The sequence below is a fragment of the Ranitomeya variabilis genome, chromosome 3 (assembly GCF_051348905.1).
Source record: "Ranitomeya variabilis isolate aRanVar5 chromosome 3, aRanVar5.hap1, whole genome shotgun sequence".
In the NCBI taxonomy this organism is placed as follows: domain Eukaryota; kingdom Metazoa; phylum Chordata; class Amphibia; order Anura; family Dendrobatidae; genus Ranitomeya; species Ranitomeya variabilis.
In genome coordinates this window covers 219,641,108-219,659,327 of record NC_135234.1, presented here as the reverse complement: position 1 = coordinate 219,659,327, position 18,220 = coordinate 219,641,108, and the positions used below count along the sequence as shown (strand labels likewise).

The window sequence follows — 18,220 nt, the reverse complement described above, 5'->3', positions numbered from 1 at the left end:
GACAGCTCCCCAGCGACCACACAACGACTTACCAACGATCACGGCCAGGTCGTATCGCTGGTCGTGATCGTTGGTAAATCGCTATGTGAGACGGGGCCTTAAGGATACTCTTGAATTATACAGATAGCACAATCAGCTACCTTCAGGTGATAATGAGGTTATTCAGTTTCACTGTAGGCTGTAAACAATCTCAGACTTCGGGGTAGAGGGGGGGCAAGGGCTCACCAGTAATATTGACTCTGGGGGCCCACTGTTCAGCTACATGCAAATATAACTTTACTCTCACAAATTTTCTTATGCTTATCCAGTCTTGGCCTCCCACCAAGCTAAATCAAATCTCATTCTTTGCACTCATGAGAGGCAATAGCCCGAAACACTGTTATCCTAAGTCCTATGGCGAGGCTCATTAACAAGTCGATATTGACTTGTACAATCGCTGCTTCTTATAGGTGGCACTAGAGTTCAAGTCCTCTTCCTCTCTGAAGAGACAATTTGCCTATGCTTATCTATAATAATAAACTGGGCATAATAATAAGCTATTATCTGTACATATGAATCAACGTATTCGGCCAACTACTGTTCATGTTGGGGGGTGAATGGCTTACTCCTGCAAAGGGGCCCACCGGTGAATTCACATGTTCTCCTGTGGGCCAGTCCGAGCCTGGCTGTAAAGCAAGATGCCCCCTATACGTCCGTGAGCCTGTATTATAGGCTGTGTGGCCACTAGATGTCAGCAACTGTGAATACAGCTATATATTTTACTATGTTTTTACATGGATTATCAATAGTGAACAATGTGATAGCAAATTTGCACTTACAAAAAAAAGAATAATGGATGCTTTCTGACATATAGTTGCATGAAAGGTAAAACCGTCAAAAGTGTTAAGAACCAATGAGATGTTGAAAAGACGTTTAAGTTACTGTATCTTAGCATGTTAGATGATGGAAATGCAATATTAAATCAAAGTTGAGCTATGACCATAATGGGTGATTTGCACTGATGCAAAACATAAGTTAAAAATTATTATTAATTATTTTTAGTAGACAGAAATAAATGTTTCTCTCATCCCTTGTATGTTTGAGTAAATTGCAGCTGCTCCAACTACATTATAATATCCAAATTTCCATTATAAATCCAATTATAAATATATATCCATTACAAATCCAATTTCTCTTTTGTTAAGTCATTGCTATGAAAAAGCATTAGCGTTTAGTAACATTCTAATTTCCTAGATGATGAATCATGGCTTAACCTTGGATTACTTTTAGCAGAAACCTTGTCACCCTTTCTATCTAGTTGTGCAGAACTAGGAAAACACTTTTTCCAAAATGCAGTTCCCTAAAATGACACTGGGAGCAGAGCTGAGAATTTTCAGCTGCGTCACAGAGCAGAGAGAGAAGAAACAGTCTGTGTCGACAGGTCTCTGAAAATCAGCTGCTGCTGCTACAGCAGAGAAGAGAGCTGTGGAAGTATCATGGGCTGGGTCCTGTCATAATCTTAACATCGTCTCATAACCCAAGCAATGCCTCATCACCCAATTTTTCTGTTTTCATATGTGAGCTGATGGAAAGGCGTCAAATTTTAAGCCCGCAGGGGGAGGAGGTGAGGTGATGGTGTACTCGTAATAAGGGAGGGGGGGCGCAGAACGTCAAGATTCGGAATCGGGAATCGGGCTTACGAATGGGTTAATGGCAATTCTGGAACCTTCTACCCGTACATGGAGGTCACGCGGTTACCCAAACCTACGCAGCAGCAATTGGGGCAAGCATTCTCATATTCCGAGAGTCTGGCTTCTTCCACAGACGTATTACAGAACCCCGGAGGTATTAAAAGCTGCGTCACCTTCTACCACGACATGACCGGATGGCTGAAACGGTAAAACCTATACCCAAAACTCACTTTTTCTATGGGATACAGTAGTGAACTGCAATATTTTTTTTCTAAGTAGGTAGGTTGCATAGCTGATAGGTCTTACCAATGTGTTTTATCCTCTTTACTAAAGCTCGAGGTCATCAAATCATGTAAGATGTTTTCTGTTTAGTTGCCTTTGTATATTTGTTTGTGTTTGGATGCTGCTCATTTCTATTATTTATTTCATTGCATGTCGCAGTTACATCCCATACTGTGTTTTATTGCCGTTTCTCCATTATGTAGAAGTATGATGGCGCAGCATCTCATTTGTCCAAGAGCTGATGAGAGATTGGGATTTACAGTGTCAATAAAGGGGGCAAGGGAAAAGTGCAGTCTGTTTAAACATCCACCATAGCTACAGGTTGTTTTATGTTTTGTTTTTTTCCCCCTTTCTGCAATTGAGGGTTAACAAGCATTTGAAGGCAGTCGAACAGTAAGACAGCACAGACCACTGTTTTAAGAACTAAATGTCATATCTCCCTGCTCGGAGAACTTGTTTACCTGTCTGTTTCTTTCTCTAACCATCTCCATGTTGGCAGCTTTCCAGGCTCCATGTGATATACTTGCCTAGGCGTCTGCATTAGTTTAGAGGATGAGCTGAAATAGGATTGGCTGGGGGTGGGCTTCAAGCCCAAGCACTGCATTTTATTGGTGGGCAGTGACACTGGCAGGTGAATTTCTGGTTTCTATTGGCAGAGATCATCCTCTAAAATGACATCTACTTTGTTTTTACTGCGTATATTGTTTGTAGCATTACTATTTAGTGGATTTTGTATTTTATATAAGTTTGGTTATGTTTATGCATTTACCTTTTAGCCTTTTCATATATATAATCAGGCAAGAATCAAAATGTCAATGCTGGCATTTATAGAGGAAATAATTTAAGGTTGACCTGTAGGTATATAGCAGTCATATAATAAAAGTTCACTTGTATATGTTTCTCTTTGCATTGCACAACTTTTTTCCAAGATAAGCATATAGATTTAATAAAGGCTCAGTCTAAAGTGTCAGCCTAATTAGTCACCATTCTGGAAGTCCGGTTAACCCCTTGGATTCTAAATTCAATATCTACATTCAAGCATCGTCGTCATGCGTAGAGAAGAAAATGTCACAGAGCAGCCTCCTATTAGACATATCCTCCCTGCTGTAAACTTTTAACCCCAGTATTTTCCGAGTAGTTGGCGAAGCTGTATTTAAGATTTATAGACTGTTTAACCCATGTAATAGCCATAAGGCATCTTGCAATGATCTTACAATATGATACACTTGACTTCTGGAGTCTTTGTATGCTGTGATTTCGGTTCGGCAGGTTGCTGAACACCCACTGACACATTAGCTGTTTTATGTCTTTTTTATAGTTTATACAGCTGTGTAATTGAATGATCAATGTTGGACAACTCTGAAAGGCATACACAGGATGACCTAGATTTGTGAACTTTTAGAATAGCTTTTCGCCGGATAACTGCCAGTGTGTGACCGAATAGATGTTCATGTCTGGCATCATGTTAAAATAGTAAGACAGTAGAGGCTCTGACAGTTCGGAAGGCTTGTGGAGCCACAGAAAAAATCTTTAGAAATGTCATGAAGGGCTATCTGTTCCTAATTACCCCTACTAATGTTTAATATAAAAAGCTAGAGACAACTCTGGAGATACTTTCCTTTGTCTAATGTATATGATCTGATAAATTCAGTGATTTTTTTTTTCATCATTCTATGTACTTCATCCAGTTTAAACATCTCTCGCCTTAAAACGGTTAACCAAACCATATTTTTGTGCAGTGAAGCAATTCTTTTGCTGTCTCAGGGTAATAAGATTACCGTAAGTTCTGTTTTATTATGTTTCGTAAAGTAATGGCGATATAATTTGCAATAGAGGATCACAAAGAGTTAACTGCCAGATAAATATTGTGTAGGAGTGTGAATCTGCACAGTAGCCTTTTTCTTTTGTGAAATATTACTAACAATAGTAAGATTCGCCTTTAAAGAAACAAATCTGTGCTTGTGTAATGTTGCTGCGTAGCATCTCCCTATGCTGAGTCATGGCCGTCACGATGCAGGCATTGCAGCAACTACCTGTAGGGGGTGTAGCAAAACATCCAAGGTGCTTCCGAATCAACATAGTAATGAACTGGCAGGTATTCCTTCTATAGTAGTATGTTATTACAATTGCCATGCTTTCGGCTATGTATGTGGCCAATTTTTTAACATTCCGTGTCTGTAGTCATACGAGAAAATGTTCAATGCAGCATAATCTCAGACTTCATAGTCCGAAACAATCTCATAGTCTGAAATCTTATTTTGGTGACAAGATGTAATGAAGTCTAAACACATTAACTTAACTTAAATGTTGAGGCCAGCTATTGGGTATTGATTTTAAGGAAACCCGTCAGCACGTTTTTAGACCACACATGAACGTCATCTACATAATGTTCCGGTAATGTTGATTATGTCCATTCCGTTGTTTTATATGTCTCTCGGTTGTATAGAGCTTTATTGGCATTTTTATGCAAATGAGGATTGGCCCTGCACTTACAGCTCTCTGGCCTCTCTCCCAATTTCCACACCCACCACCAGTCTCCTATCAGTGATTAACGGGTTACTCTTCTCTGTGACCTGCTCCCTCACCCAAGATTTCGCACAAGTGATGTCAATTGCAGTGGTGGCAAATGTGCCGATCGATAGTCATGACGAATGTGGTGATTCAGAATCTGCACTGCCAAAAATCCAGTGTACGATCAAAGATAAAGATGAGGTATGAATGCAGTTTATTTGCGTTCTAAGGTTTTCAAACCTCTTCATCAGGACAAAATTACAATCTCATTGTGGTTTTGGCCTGATGAAGAGGTTTGAAAACCATGAAATGCGTTGAAGAAATAAACCGCATTCATACCTCATCTTTGTCTTTGATAGTACTCTGGATTTTTGGCAGTGCATTTTCTGAATCACCACATTCCTCATTTATTTGCATCAGACTCTATTGGTGATCCTGCAGCAGCCTTTGCTTGCTTTCTATAGGAGTTGTGACTATCACTACCCTACCAGGTGAATGCATTTCTTAACTTTTAATACCCTTTTGTAATCAGATAAGACTCTATTTTGCTCTTCTTGTCTCTCCAGTTTCTCTATTTTATTTCCAATTGATAGTCAGGCTCCCTCAACATCATAAGGACCTTACTGTGCCAGGAATTATGGTTCTTCTATGAGATCTCCGCCGGGGGAGGCTGTCACAGAGAAGAGGGGTCTGTCAGTTATAAACAGGAGGTTGAGGTAGGTGAGGGGAAAGAGTCTGGAGAGCTGTAAGTTCAGGCCAAACCCCCTACACTTGCGGCTCATCTGAATAACAATTAGCAGATTGATTTTTATAAAGCGTAGATATGGACTTATAGAACAAATGTATAGACATAATAAACATCACTTTATAGATGGCCTTAGTTTGTGATCTAAGACAGGGTTCCCTTTAATTCATATACTTAGATGACATTAGTTTGGGGTCTAAAAACCAGCTGACCGGTTCCCTTTAATTCATATACAGTGGGGCAAAAAAGTATTTAGTCAGTCAGCAATAGTGCAAGTTCCACCACTTAAAAAGATGAGAGGCATCTGTAATTTACATCATAGGTAGACCTCAACTATGGGAGACAAACTGAGAAAAAAAAATCCAGAAAATCACATTGTCTGTTTTTTTATCATTTTATTTGCATTTTATGGTGGAAAATAAGTATTTGGTCAGAAACAAAATTTAATCTCAATACTTTATAAAATATCCTTTGTTGGCAATGACAGAGGTCAAACGTTTTCTGTAAGTCTTCACAAGGTTGCCACACACTGTTGTTGGTATTTTGGCCCATTCCTCCATGCAGATCTCCTCTAGAGCAGTAATGTTTTTGGCTTTTCGCTTGGCAACACGGACTTTCAACTCCCTCCAAAGGTTTTCTATAGAGTTGAGATCTGGAGACTGGCTAGGCCACTCCAGGACCTTGAAATGCTTCTTACGAAGCCACTCCTTCGTTGCCCTGGCAGTGTGCTTTGGATCATTGTCATGTTGAAAGACCCAGCCACGTTTCAACTTCAATGCCCTTGCTGATGGAAGGAGGTTTGCACTCAAAATCTCACGAAACATGGCCCCATTCATTCTTTCATGTACCCGGATCAGTCATCCTGGCCCCTTTGCAGAGAAACAGACCCAAAACATGATGTTTCCACCACCAAGCTTTACAGTAGGTATGGTGTTTGATGGATGCAACTCAGTATTCTTTTTCCTCCAAACACGACAAGTTGTGTTTCTACCAAACAGTTCCAGTTTGGTTTCATCAGACCATAGGACATTCTCCCAAAACTCCTCTGGATCATCCAAATGCTCTCTAGCAAACTTCAGATGGGCCCGGACATGTACTGGCTTAAGCAGTGGGACACGTCTGGCACTGCAGGATCTGAGTCCATGGTGGCGTAGTGTGTTACTTATGGTAGGCCTTGTTACATTGGTCCCAGCTCTCTGCAGTTCATTCACTAGGTCCCCCCGCGTGGTTCTGGGATTTTTGCTCACTGTTCTTGTGATCATTCTGACCCCACGGGGTGGGATTTTGCGTGGAGCCCCAGATCGAGGGAGATTATCAGTGGTCTTGTATGTTTTCCATTTTCTAATTATTGCTCCCACTGTTGATTTCTTCACTCCAAGCTGGTTGGCTATTGCAGATTTAGTCTTTCCAGCCTGGTGCAGGGCTACAATTTTGTTTCTGGTGTCCTTTGACAGCTCTTTGGTCTTCACCATAGTGGAGTTTGGAGTCAGACTGTTTGAGGGTGTGCACAGGTGTCTTTTTATACTGATAAGTTTAAACAGGTGCCATTACTACAGGTAATAAGTGGAGGAAAGAGGAGACTCTTAAAGAAGAAGTTACAGGTCTGTGAGAGCCAGAAATCTTGATTGTTTGTTTCTGACCAAATACTTATTTTCCACCATAATATGCAAATAAAATGATAAAAAAACAGACAATGTGATTTTCTGGATTTTTTTTCTCAGTTTGTCTCCCATAGTTGAGGTCTACCTATGATGTAAATTACAGACGCCTCTCATCTTTTTAAGTGGTGGAACTTGCACTATTGCTGACTGACTAAATACTTTTTTGCCCCACTGTACTTGGGTCTGATAATTAGTTCTGCTGCAAAAAAAATCTTTTCAGCTCAGTTTTAAAGTGTTGTGATGGTTTTCATGGAATATTTACTTGATTTATCCGCAGTAGATTAGTGATGAGATTTGGTATGCTGTTTTCCAGCATGGAAATTTTTGTTAATGTTTTCATAACTCAGAACTTTACACCCATGTTTGAGACACCCTGGTGATGTCATGTGAGAGTTTCATATCAGAAGTGACTGCTGCTTTAGGATGGCCATCCAAGCCCAGTTTTTGCAAGGTCATAGCCAAAACCTTGTAGATATTGCAAAGAAGGAGTTGAATGTATGTACTGAAGTCTTGGTCTCGGATTTGTTCTTAGTGATTATACTATGTACTGTATAATATTTATAAACTGGAAAAATATTTTTTTTACAAAAAGTACATTTTCCAAAACGAGGTATCTCATATTATAAGATGTTTTCAGTATATTTCAGCAACAGTGCTCTATTTCTGTTCCATTTTGAATTACTCCACTTTTCAAAATCACTTTTCAAAATCTCTGCCTCCCCTGTCACTGTTACTAAACTAATTAATTACCTAAAAGGAAGCCTATAGTTGTACAAAGGTATTGGATCTCTAGTGATCACAGTATCTCCATTCCTTTACAATTTGAAGTAATGAAAGGGAAGCGGCAGTGGTCCACAGAATTACATTCTGTTACTTGATGGTTGTTGCATCCCTCTTTATTACCCAAGGTGTTACAATGGGAGATGTGCACAACTTTTGTGCTGAGTTGATGCTTTCTTAATGTGTGGCATCTACATTAGGAAGGATCAGTATGGAGACATTTCATTATATTGTACTTTTTGGCAAATCTTATGAATGAATGGTACTTCCCAGATGAAAACAAAGTGTTACATCCTATGATGTTAGATTCTACATTCTATTACTTTTGTGAAGCCTTTCACTTCCATGCTTGGCACTTTGTGCATCACTCTTCTCTTTTGACTTAAAGAAGCACTCCCGTTGTTTTTATTTTTTAGACCCTAAACTCGAACTGTAAAAGTCTGGGTTTGTACCAGCCATCTAGTGTCCAGTGCTGAACCTTTTACACGGACTTCTTATGGAAGTTCAGGAGACCGGGGATGAGAGAGAGAGACTCCCAATTGATTTCGATGGAGATCAGGTTCAAGTTGAAGATCAAGTACAGTTGTGGTATCCAAACCAAACTGTACCAGAACCCGAACTTACATAGGTCTGCTCATTCCTACTGCCTAAACCTATGTAAATGTTATTGTCAGTGCTTTAATATACTCACTAATCGTCACCTTCTCAGTATCCAGCGCTGCTCCACTCCTCTTCTAAGTCACATGACGGTCATTCAGAATACCTGGATCAAACCGTGTTCTGTGTGACCCTGAAGTAAATTTTTCATTGTAGGCCTATGAAGCGTCAGGACGATGCGCCACAGGCTAATATTGTAAGAGAGACTTCCGGCTCACACACAGTATAGAGTGAACCAGATAGTCTGAATCGCCGTTATATGACTAAGTAGAGGAGGGAGCAGTGTTGGATACTGGAAAAGGCGGCGAGCAGTGACTATATTAGCACACTGACACTACACGACACTAACATTTACACAGATTTAGGGAATTAAAAAATGAGCGGGCGTGCTTCTTTAAGGCTACTTTCACACTAGCGTCGTGCACTGCACGTCGCTATGCGTCGTTTTGTAGAAAAAACGCATCCTGCAAAATTGCTTGCAGGATGCGTTTTTTCTCCATAGACTTGCATTAGTGACACAGTGCAACGCATTGCCACACGTCGCAACTGTCGTGCGACGGTTGCATCGTGTTGCGTCGGACCGTCGACACAAAAAAAGTTACATGTAACGTTTTTTGTGCGTCGTGACCGTCTTTTCCGACCGCGCATGCGTGGCCGGAACTCCGCCCCCACCTCCCTGCACATCACAATGGGGCAGTGGATGCATTGTAAAACTGCATCTGCTGCCACCGTTGTGCGGCACTTTCACAGTTTGCGTCGGTGCGCCGCGACGTCGCATTGCGACGTGCAGTGCACGACGCTAGTGTGAAAGTAGCCTTAGCAACCAACAGAAATTCTTACTGTGTTATACACTAAAGCTGCAGCCTGGTCACGGTCACTTTGTCTACAAGCCTGCGAGTTCACATTACATATGCCTTCTTCTACCTTACATTGCAGGGAGAAAGTGAGAAAGACTTCTTGAATCAGTGGCGATGATGCGGCAGTAACTGGACATAGAAAATCAAAATGTTATTCCCTGTTTAGGTAACGTACTTCTGTTGTTGTCTATTTTTCTGTAACTTATCTGTCGGTCTGTTTGTCTGTCCATCTGTCTCTGTAATTCAGATAGTGTATGTAGCCTTTAAGCAAATAAACAGCATAGAGCACACATTTTATTGTAGTCTACAAAGTTGAACTTAATTCTACACACTGAAGTGTTTTCCTATCATGTTTTAGTTGGATCATTGCAGGTACAATTTAGATTTGCATAGGTTATATATTCAGTTGCAATTTCAGTCTCAGATTGCATCATGCTTGACTCGTGAAATTCTTCAGTATGTCCTCTATGCTTATATCACTCTGGACAGGGCTGTTATGCCAGTAATTAATATAATGTTAAAAAGTCTTTAAAGGGAATCTGTCAACATATTTGACCTATCTAACCTATTAATATGGTCACACAGGTTATAGACTGCTGAAAACAGTCCTCCCTGTGTGTCTCATTTATCAGATGACTTGTTGAGAAATCATCTTTTATCACTTTATGTAAATGACCTCTACCATGATATGGGAAGGATATTAGCTGGAAAAAAATTCTGGCTCCAGAGCATAATTTAAAAAGACGGGGACATTACCAGAATGATGTGTAATGGCCTTGTAATGCTGCTGCAGTGCAGTATAGCGCACATTCCACCAGGGAATGCTGGTGAGGGAAGAGAGGTTGCACACAGGTGCCACCAGGTGGTGAAAGAGCAGTCAGACAAGCCGAGTCAGCAACAATCGGAAACAGAAGTACCAGAGGTCACAGCAATACACGTGTTCAAATACAAAACAGAAGTTGGAGCAGAGATAACCGAGACATGAGACAGTCAAACAGGTCAGAAGACGAGCCGGGTCACCTACCAAGAGGTTCAAGCACAAGGAGCAAACACTAAGACAAGCTGGGTAGCAGGAAATCACGGGAACAGAGCAAATGGGCAGAGGACAAAACACGGTATCAAGGGGTCAGCTGCTCTAGCCTGGGAGCATAAACCATCACTGACATTGGTCTGCAGGCCACAGCAGACTGAAATAGCCACACAGAACCCAAAACGAGGCAGAGAAGGTTAACCCCCACATGACCAGACCGGGGAGAGAATAACCAGAAACAAACCCCGGCCTGGATCATGACAGGCCTCTCTCTGCTCTCCTGATATCTCACTGCAGAGCTGTGTGTGATTATAACTGTAAGATGTTCCTTTCAGCTTCCATTTCACAGACAGACTGGGTTGCAATACAGCAGAGCTCAGAGAGAAGTAAAAAATATGTTTGCAAAGAAGACGAAGTTAATTCTCCTGTTTTTGTTAGTTACTTGACTCACTCTGGAAGGTAATTCTTCCTCCACAGCTTATTTTACATGAAGGGGAAGTTACCAGACACTGTCCTACCCCCAGAGCCTGGAAGAGATTATTTACATATAAGAAAAACATGGATTTCTCTGAAATAGGACATCAGATCACAGATATCAAGGACTCATTTTATTCAGCTTCTTATGACCTGCATGCTCATATACACAGCTTAGGAGAGTTGATTCTACTGACAGATTCTGTTTAATACCATGTGGAGAATTTACTTAAAGAAGCAGTCCAGTAATAAGAAAAAAAATACCATTGTCATGCCCTCCATCTGATTACCTGTCACTTTTCTATCTATTTATGTGTATAGTGTGCTTACAGCCATGCAATTCAGTCTTTTCTTTGCGTCTCATCAGATTTCATCTTGATTACCAGATTCCAACACAATATCAGATAGGCTTCTGCAGCCAGTATTATGTCTACTGGTATAGCGGCGTGATTATCCTTTCTGTTATAATATCTTAGATTTTTTAGGAAAATATAAGTATACACTTAAGAAGGCTGAACTATCATCTCGTTCATCATAATTGTGTGACGGAGCTGTCTAATAATCATCCGTAATTAAGATAGGAGTTTCCATCCTCCCTGTGAAAAATGTTTGGTACAGTCAATGCAGTTTCATCATACAGGAACTACTGGCAACTCAGTAGCTGACACACTTCAGAGAACAAAAATACATGAAATTCATAGGGGTCAACATGTGGTCACATGACCTAACTGAGGAGAAAAATACAGTACATATTGAACTTTATAATATGTCTTAATAGAGAAAAATACCTCCTCCACTCACCAATCTTTTTGTCTCTTGCAAGCAATTCACTCTCAAAAAACTACCCAAATCTGCCTACAAATCTGTCTGCAGTAAGTGATCAAATCACACCTTATGCCTATAAAACTGTACAGAGTAAGGAGGGATAAAGCTACAGGGAAACATAAGCAGAATAACCGAAGGAGAAACTGTTGTGATTTTTAGTGCAGAGAAAACTACTGCTAATAATGCAGGATACAAGTCTTATAAGAGAAATAGTGTCATTCCTCATGTACACACACAATAGCTTTTGCACTAACACTATAGTCTACCCATCATTTATTTGGCTTGCCAATCAAATAGAAAAGTATGCATGATGCCTTATGTTATGTTTTCTTAGCAGTTTTATTTGAAATGTTTCTGACTGTATTAAAGATGGATGCCAGTAGATATGGGTATTGCCCAGATAACCTCGCAGCCTAGCTGTGTGTCGGCTATGTTCTCTTTTGTTATTGTGTGAAGGCAGTATATAGAATAGATCTCTCGTCTGATCATCTTGTCAACACAATCCAGCTAGTAGTAATAATGTAGTTATAATATGTATTTTAACTGTAGGCTGTAAAACAAGATATGTTTTAGCCAGTCCGAAGACTTTTATAGTGCTAAGTATTAAAACATGGAGCGTGGGAGGTCCAGGTACAGGTTTCCAAACTAGATAATTGTTTTTAGTAAAGTACCACATGTCTAAAATTCATATAATTCTTGCTCTATTCACACAAAGTTATAGGACAATCAATACACAGTAAACATTTCTTGTTGTAAGACATTTTTCTGACTGAATAGTCCTATGCCCCACACTCGAAATCAAAGTAATTATATGGGTAAATGAAGCACCTGCAGTTACATTTAGGGTGCTTTCACATGGCGATTTGGCTCCAGTTTGTTTGTCCCTTCCAAATCTCTCCCCCCCCCCCCCCCCCGCAAAATCGGGAATCGGGTGTATGCGCAGACAGGGCCATAGACTACAATGGTGCCTACAGAGTGGACCTATGCTCTGTCATGCATCATTTTCAGGCATGTATACCTACTGGAGAAGGTCATTTGAAAGTCATTATTGACCCTTTAATGAGTCTTACTATATGACTTAGGATACAAGACAAATCAGAATCTCAATTTGCAGACACAGTGTTTTGGGGTATTGCCCCTCAACAGTGCAAAGTATGAGAACTGAGTTGGCTAGGTGAGAGGCTCTGGACCGAGGTCTAAGGGGTATCGTTTTTCCTTGAGGACAGTCACATACCGCCTCTGGCATGTCAATGTAAGGAGGCAATTTGCATATTAAATTTCCCAGAGTAGCATTGCACGGTGAATAAACCTTCTTATATTGGCATGCCACAGCCGGTATGTCAGACTCCACAAGGAGAAACGTTACCCCTTAGAACTGGGAATAAATGAAGAGACAGGATTTAAAACAAGCCTGCATCCACAGAGGATTTGTGTGCAGTTCTCCAAAATGCTCGGAACAACCTCCTTGCTGAGTGCCTTCAAAAGTTTTGTGCAACTCTACCTAGAATAATCGATGCTCCCATTGGAGGCAAAGGGAACTCACACCAAATATTGATCTGAATTACATTTCCTTTTGTTAATTCGCTTTGCATTGTGTTAATTGATTAAAAAGATCTATTAACACAGCTATTTTTTTGAAAGCCTTCTTACTTTGCAGCATTTTTTCAACAACTGCCTACATGTTTTGTTCAGTTCTGTATATATTGGTTATAGTGATTTAAAATAAGTTTATAAACTATAGCTCTCATTATCAGTATCAGTATTTCAACTGGGTACACGGTTTTCCTGTGAATAAGGTCTCTGTGTACTCGGACTAAAAGTGCAGTACACTGCGTCCAGCATAACAATGAAACAATAAAAATAGCAATGTTTTCTCACTTTGAATACTCTGTTTCCTATTTTTGGTAACATGATTGATCTCAGTTTAGGTGGCAAATGAAGCACTATGAAATGTTACAAAGATAGAATTACAGCAGGGTTTATACATATATTTATATTATGTTTAGATTTCACATCAAGTTTGCACACTGATTAAAGTTATCCACCTGCTGCTTCTATGTACACTAAAGACTATGGCCAAAGAGGCAGATGTGAGGAAATGGGGGATAACCAGTCTGTGTGTGTATACTAGTACATCACATTTCATAAAGGGTAAAAATAGCTCTTTTGTTAAAAACCTCTTTCATAATGGTTTTCATTTATTTTATCATTTCTACAAATATAAATAGAAATGATGAGATTTTGTTATAAACTTTATTTTCTATTATAAAGCCTCAATGCACTTCACAACGCTCTACAGAGATTGTGACAATTTACATTAGCATAATCATAAACTATTAGCCACAATATGATGGCAATATAGACCGAATATACCCCAGCAATCAAGCATGTATCGTTTATACTGGGAAACCCTTTTAAAGGGGTTGTTTATATTGATGACCTATGCTTGGGACACCTGGCAACAGCTGAGTGCAAATGGCATGCGGAGAGAAATACCACAGCGCCATATGCTGTTTAGTGGCCACTGATGGGTACTGCAGATCAGCTCTATTGAATAAAACAATATGATTTGCAGTACCTTGCTGCCGCCACTAAACACATCTACAGTAGTGTTTAAAATAATAGCAGTCCAATATGACTAACTACACCATGTTCAAAATCATTCTGCAAATTGGATTTAAGTGTCATAAAGATTTAATTGTTTTGTTTTTCAAATAAACTCGTGGATGGTATTGTGTCTCAGGGCTCAATAGATCACTGAAATCAATCTTAACCCCTTCATGACCGTGGGATTTTTCGTTTTTCCGTGTTCGTTTTTCACTCCCCTCCTTCCCAGAGCCATAACTTTTTTATTTTTCCGTCAATTTGGTCATGTGAGGGCTTATTTTTTGCGGGACGAGTTGTACTTTTGAACGACATCATTGGTTTTACAATGTCGTGTACTAGAAAACGGGAAAAAAATTACAAGTGCGGTGAAATTGCAAAAAAAGTGCAATCCCACACTTGTTTTTTGCTTGGCTTTTTTGCTAGACTTTTCACTAAATGCTAAAACTGACCTGCCATTATGATTCTCCAGGTCATTACGAGTTCATAGACACCTAACATGACTAGGTTATTTTTTACCTAAGTGGTGAAAAAAAATTCCAAACTTTGCTAAAAAAAAAAAAAAAAAAAAAAAAAAATTCCGCCATTTTCCGATACTCGTAGCGTCTCCATTTTTCATGATCTGAGGTCGGTTGAGGGCTTATTTTTTGCGTGCTGAGCTGGCGTTTTTAATGATTCCAATTCGGTGCAGATACGTTCTTTTGATCGCCAGTTATTGCATTTAAATTCAATGTCGCTGCGACCAAAAAAACGTAATTCTGGCGTTTCGATTTTTTTTCTCGTTACGCAGTTTAGCGATCAGGTTATTGCTTTTTTTATTGATAGATCGGGCGATTCTGAATGTGGCGATACCAAATATGTTTTACCCCTATAATCTTTCACTTTCTGCAACCTCCCCCAATCCCCACACCAAGTAAGGAACTGTTCATCTCCTCTTCAATCCTCCCCATCCATCTCACCTCCTCAGAACTGTTCCTTAACATACAATCCTCTGTCTCAAAGCACAGGCAGCCCCCTCACGCTCTCTCCTGCTCCCACCTGCTAACACTATCTCTGCTCCTTCTCACTGCTAGTGATATCTCTCCAAATCCTGGTCCTCCTCACCATATTACCACAGTCATTTCTACCTCCCATCCACGCTCCATCACAAACTTCCGTAACCTCTCTAACCTTATACCCATTCGCCCAGCCCCCGCTTCCCCAGTCCCACTAACAGGAGCTCTGTGGAACGCTCGCTCTGTCTGTAACAAGCTTTCCTACATCCATGATCTTTTTGTTACTACCAAACTTTCCTTCCTCGCCATCACCGAAACCTGGCTCACCCCTTCTGACACGGCCTCCCCTGCTGCACTCTCTTACGGTGGCTTCCACCTTTCTCACACACCCCGCCCCAGCAGCAAGCATGGTGGAGGAGTTGGTTTTCTCCTGTCAGATAACTGCTCCTTCACCCCAATCCCACTGCCACCCTCTGTTACCCTCCCTTCCTTTGAGGTGCACTCTGTGCGCATCTACTCCCCCTCCAACCTCCAACTGGCTGTCATTTACCGCCCCCCAGGGCCAGCCACCACCTTCTTTGACCACTTCACCACCTGGCTACTTCATTTCCTTTCTGCGGACATCCCCACTATCATCATGGGCGATTTCAACATACCCATTGACACTTCCCTCTCAGCTGCCACTAAACTTCTATCTCTCTCTTCCTCCTTCGGCCTCACTCAATGGTCTTCTGCAGCCACTCACAAAGATGGTCACACACTGGACCTCATCTTCACCCGCCTCTGCTCCCTATCTAACCTCTAACTCGCCTCTTCCTCTCTCTGACCACAACCTTCTCACATTCTCATCTCTCTCCACTCCATGTCTAGAGTCCCCACCCCACAAACTTTCACACCCTCGCAGAAATCTTAAACATCTTGACCTACATTCATTCTCTGAATCCCTCCTCCCTCTCACAGACATAAGTTCCATACACAATGCGGATGACGCTGCCGCTCTATATAACACCACAATAGCTGTAGCTTTGGAATCTGCTGCCCCACTTACACATACCAAAGCTCGCAAAATCAACAGACAGCCCTGGCACACCAGCCTGACCAAAGAACTGAGGCAAGCTTCCAGGGCTGCTGAGCGCAGATGGAAAAGATCCCACTCCAACGACCACTTAATCGCATTCAAACAGTCCCTCACTACTTTCAAGACCGCACTCGCCACAGCTAAACAAACCTACTTCTCATCTCTCATATCCTCCCTGTCTCACAACCCTAAACAGTTATTCAACACCTTCAATTCTCTCCTCCGTCCCCCAGCACCTCCTCCCTCCTCACTTATCTCTGCTGAAGACTTTGCCTCATTCTTCAAGCAGAAGATTGATAACATCAGAGACAGTTTTGGTCAACAAGCCCCAGAGCCCTTCCTCCCAACTTCCCTACCCTCCACCTCCAAAACCAACTACTCCACCATTACAGAAGATCAACTCGCCACTCTACTCTCAAGATCGCATCTCACCACCTGTGCACTTGACCCGCTCCCAACCCACCTCATCCCAAACCTCACCACAATCTTCATCCCAACCCTAACCCATCTCTTCAACCTATCACTAACAAATGGTGTTTTCCCCTCAAGCTTTAAACATGCCTCCATCACACCTATCCTCAAAAAGCCCTCTCTTGACCCATCCTCTGTATCTAGCTATCGCCCTATATCACTTCTCCCCTATGCCTCAAAACTACTGGAACAACACGTCTACCTTGAACTGTCCTCCCATCTCTCTTCTTGCTCCCTCTTTGACCGCTTACAATCTGGCTTCCGGTCACACCATTCCACTGAAACTGCCCTAACTAAGGTCACCACTGACCTTTTAACCGCCAAGAGCAAGCGACACTACTCTGTTCTCCTCCTCCTCGACCTGTCGGCTGCCTTTGACACAGTGGACCATTCCCTATTATTACAGACCCTCTCATCCCTTGGCATCACAGACTTGGCCCTATCCTGGATCTCATCATACCTAACAGACCGGACATTCAGCGTCTCCCACTCACACACCACCTCCTCACCTCGCCCCCTCTCTGTCGGAGTCCCACAAGGTTCAGTCCTTGGGCCCCTGCTCTTCTCCATTTACACCTTTGGCCTGGGACAGCTCATAGAATCTCATGGCTTTCAGTATCACCTCTATGCTGATGACACACAGATCTACATCTCTGGACCAGATATCACCTCCCTACTAACCAGAATCCCTCAATGTCTGTCCACTATTTCATCCTTCTTCTCCGCTAAATTTCTGAAACTTAACATGGACAAAACAGAATTCATCATCTTTCCCCCATCTCACGTGACCCCCCCAACGAACCTATCCATTACAGTAAATGGCTGCCCACTCTCCCCAGTCCCACAAGCTCGCTGCCTCGGGGTTATCCTTGACGCTGATCTCTCCTTCAAACCACATATCCAAGCCCTTTCCACTTCCTGCCGACTTCAACTCAAAAATATTGCACGAATCCGTTCATTCCTCAACCAAGAATCTGCAAAAACCCTAGTCCATGCCCTCATCATCTCTCGTCTTGACTACTGCAACCTCCTGCTCTGTGGCCTCCCCTCAAACACTCTCGCACCCCTCCAATCTATTCTAAACTCTGCTGCCCGACTAATCCACCTGTCCCCCCCGCTATTCTCTGGCCTCTCCCCTCTGTCAATCCCTTCACTGGCTCCCCATTGCCCAGAGACTCCAGTACAAAACCCTAACCATGACGTACAAAGCCATCCACAACCTGTCTCCTCCTTACATCTGTGACCTCATCTCCCGGTACTTTCCTACACGCAACCTCCGATCCTCAGAAGATCTCCTTCTCTACTCCCCTCTTATCTCCTCTTCCCACAATCGTATACAAGATTTCTCTCGCGTATCACCCCTACTCTGGAACCCTCTACCACAACACATCAGACTCTCGCCCACCATCGAAACCTTCAAAAAGAATCTGAAGACCCACCTCTTCCGACAAGCCTACAACCTGCAGTAACCACCGATCAACCAACCGCTGCACGATCAGCTCTATCCTCACCTACTGTATTCTCACCCATCCCTTGTAGATTGTGAGCCCTCGCGGGCAGGGTCCTCACTCCTCCTGTAC

General features: G+C 41.8%; 1 long non-coding RNA gene across 4 annotated transcripts in view; it reads left to right on the top strand.

Annotated features, from left to right (window-relative positions):
• The window catches only part of LOC143815684 (uncharacterized), a 358,696-nt gene that overhangs the window by 296,434 nt on the left and 44,042 nt on the right, over nucleotides 1-18,220 (top strand). For all 4 annotated transcript variants that reach the window (XR_013223781.1, XR_013223783.1, XR_013223782.1 and 1 more), the window contains one exon: nucleotides 9,243-9,329. This is a non-coding gene — a long non-coding RNA (uncharacterized LOC143815684). The remainder of the gene's footprint in view (nucleotides 1-9,242; nucleotides 9,330-18,220) is intronic.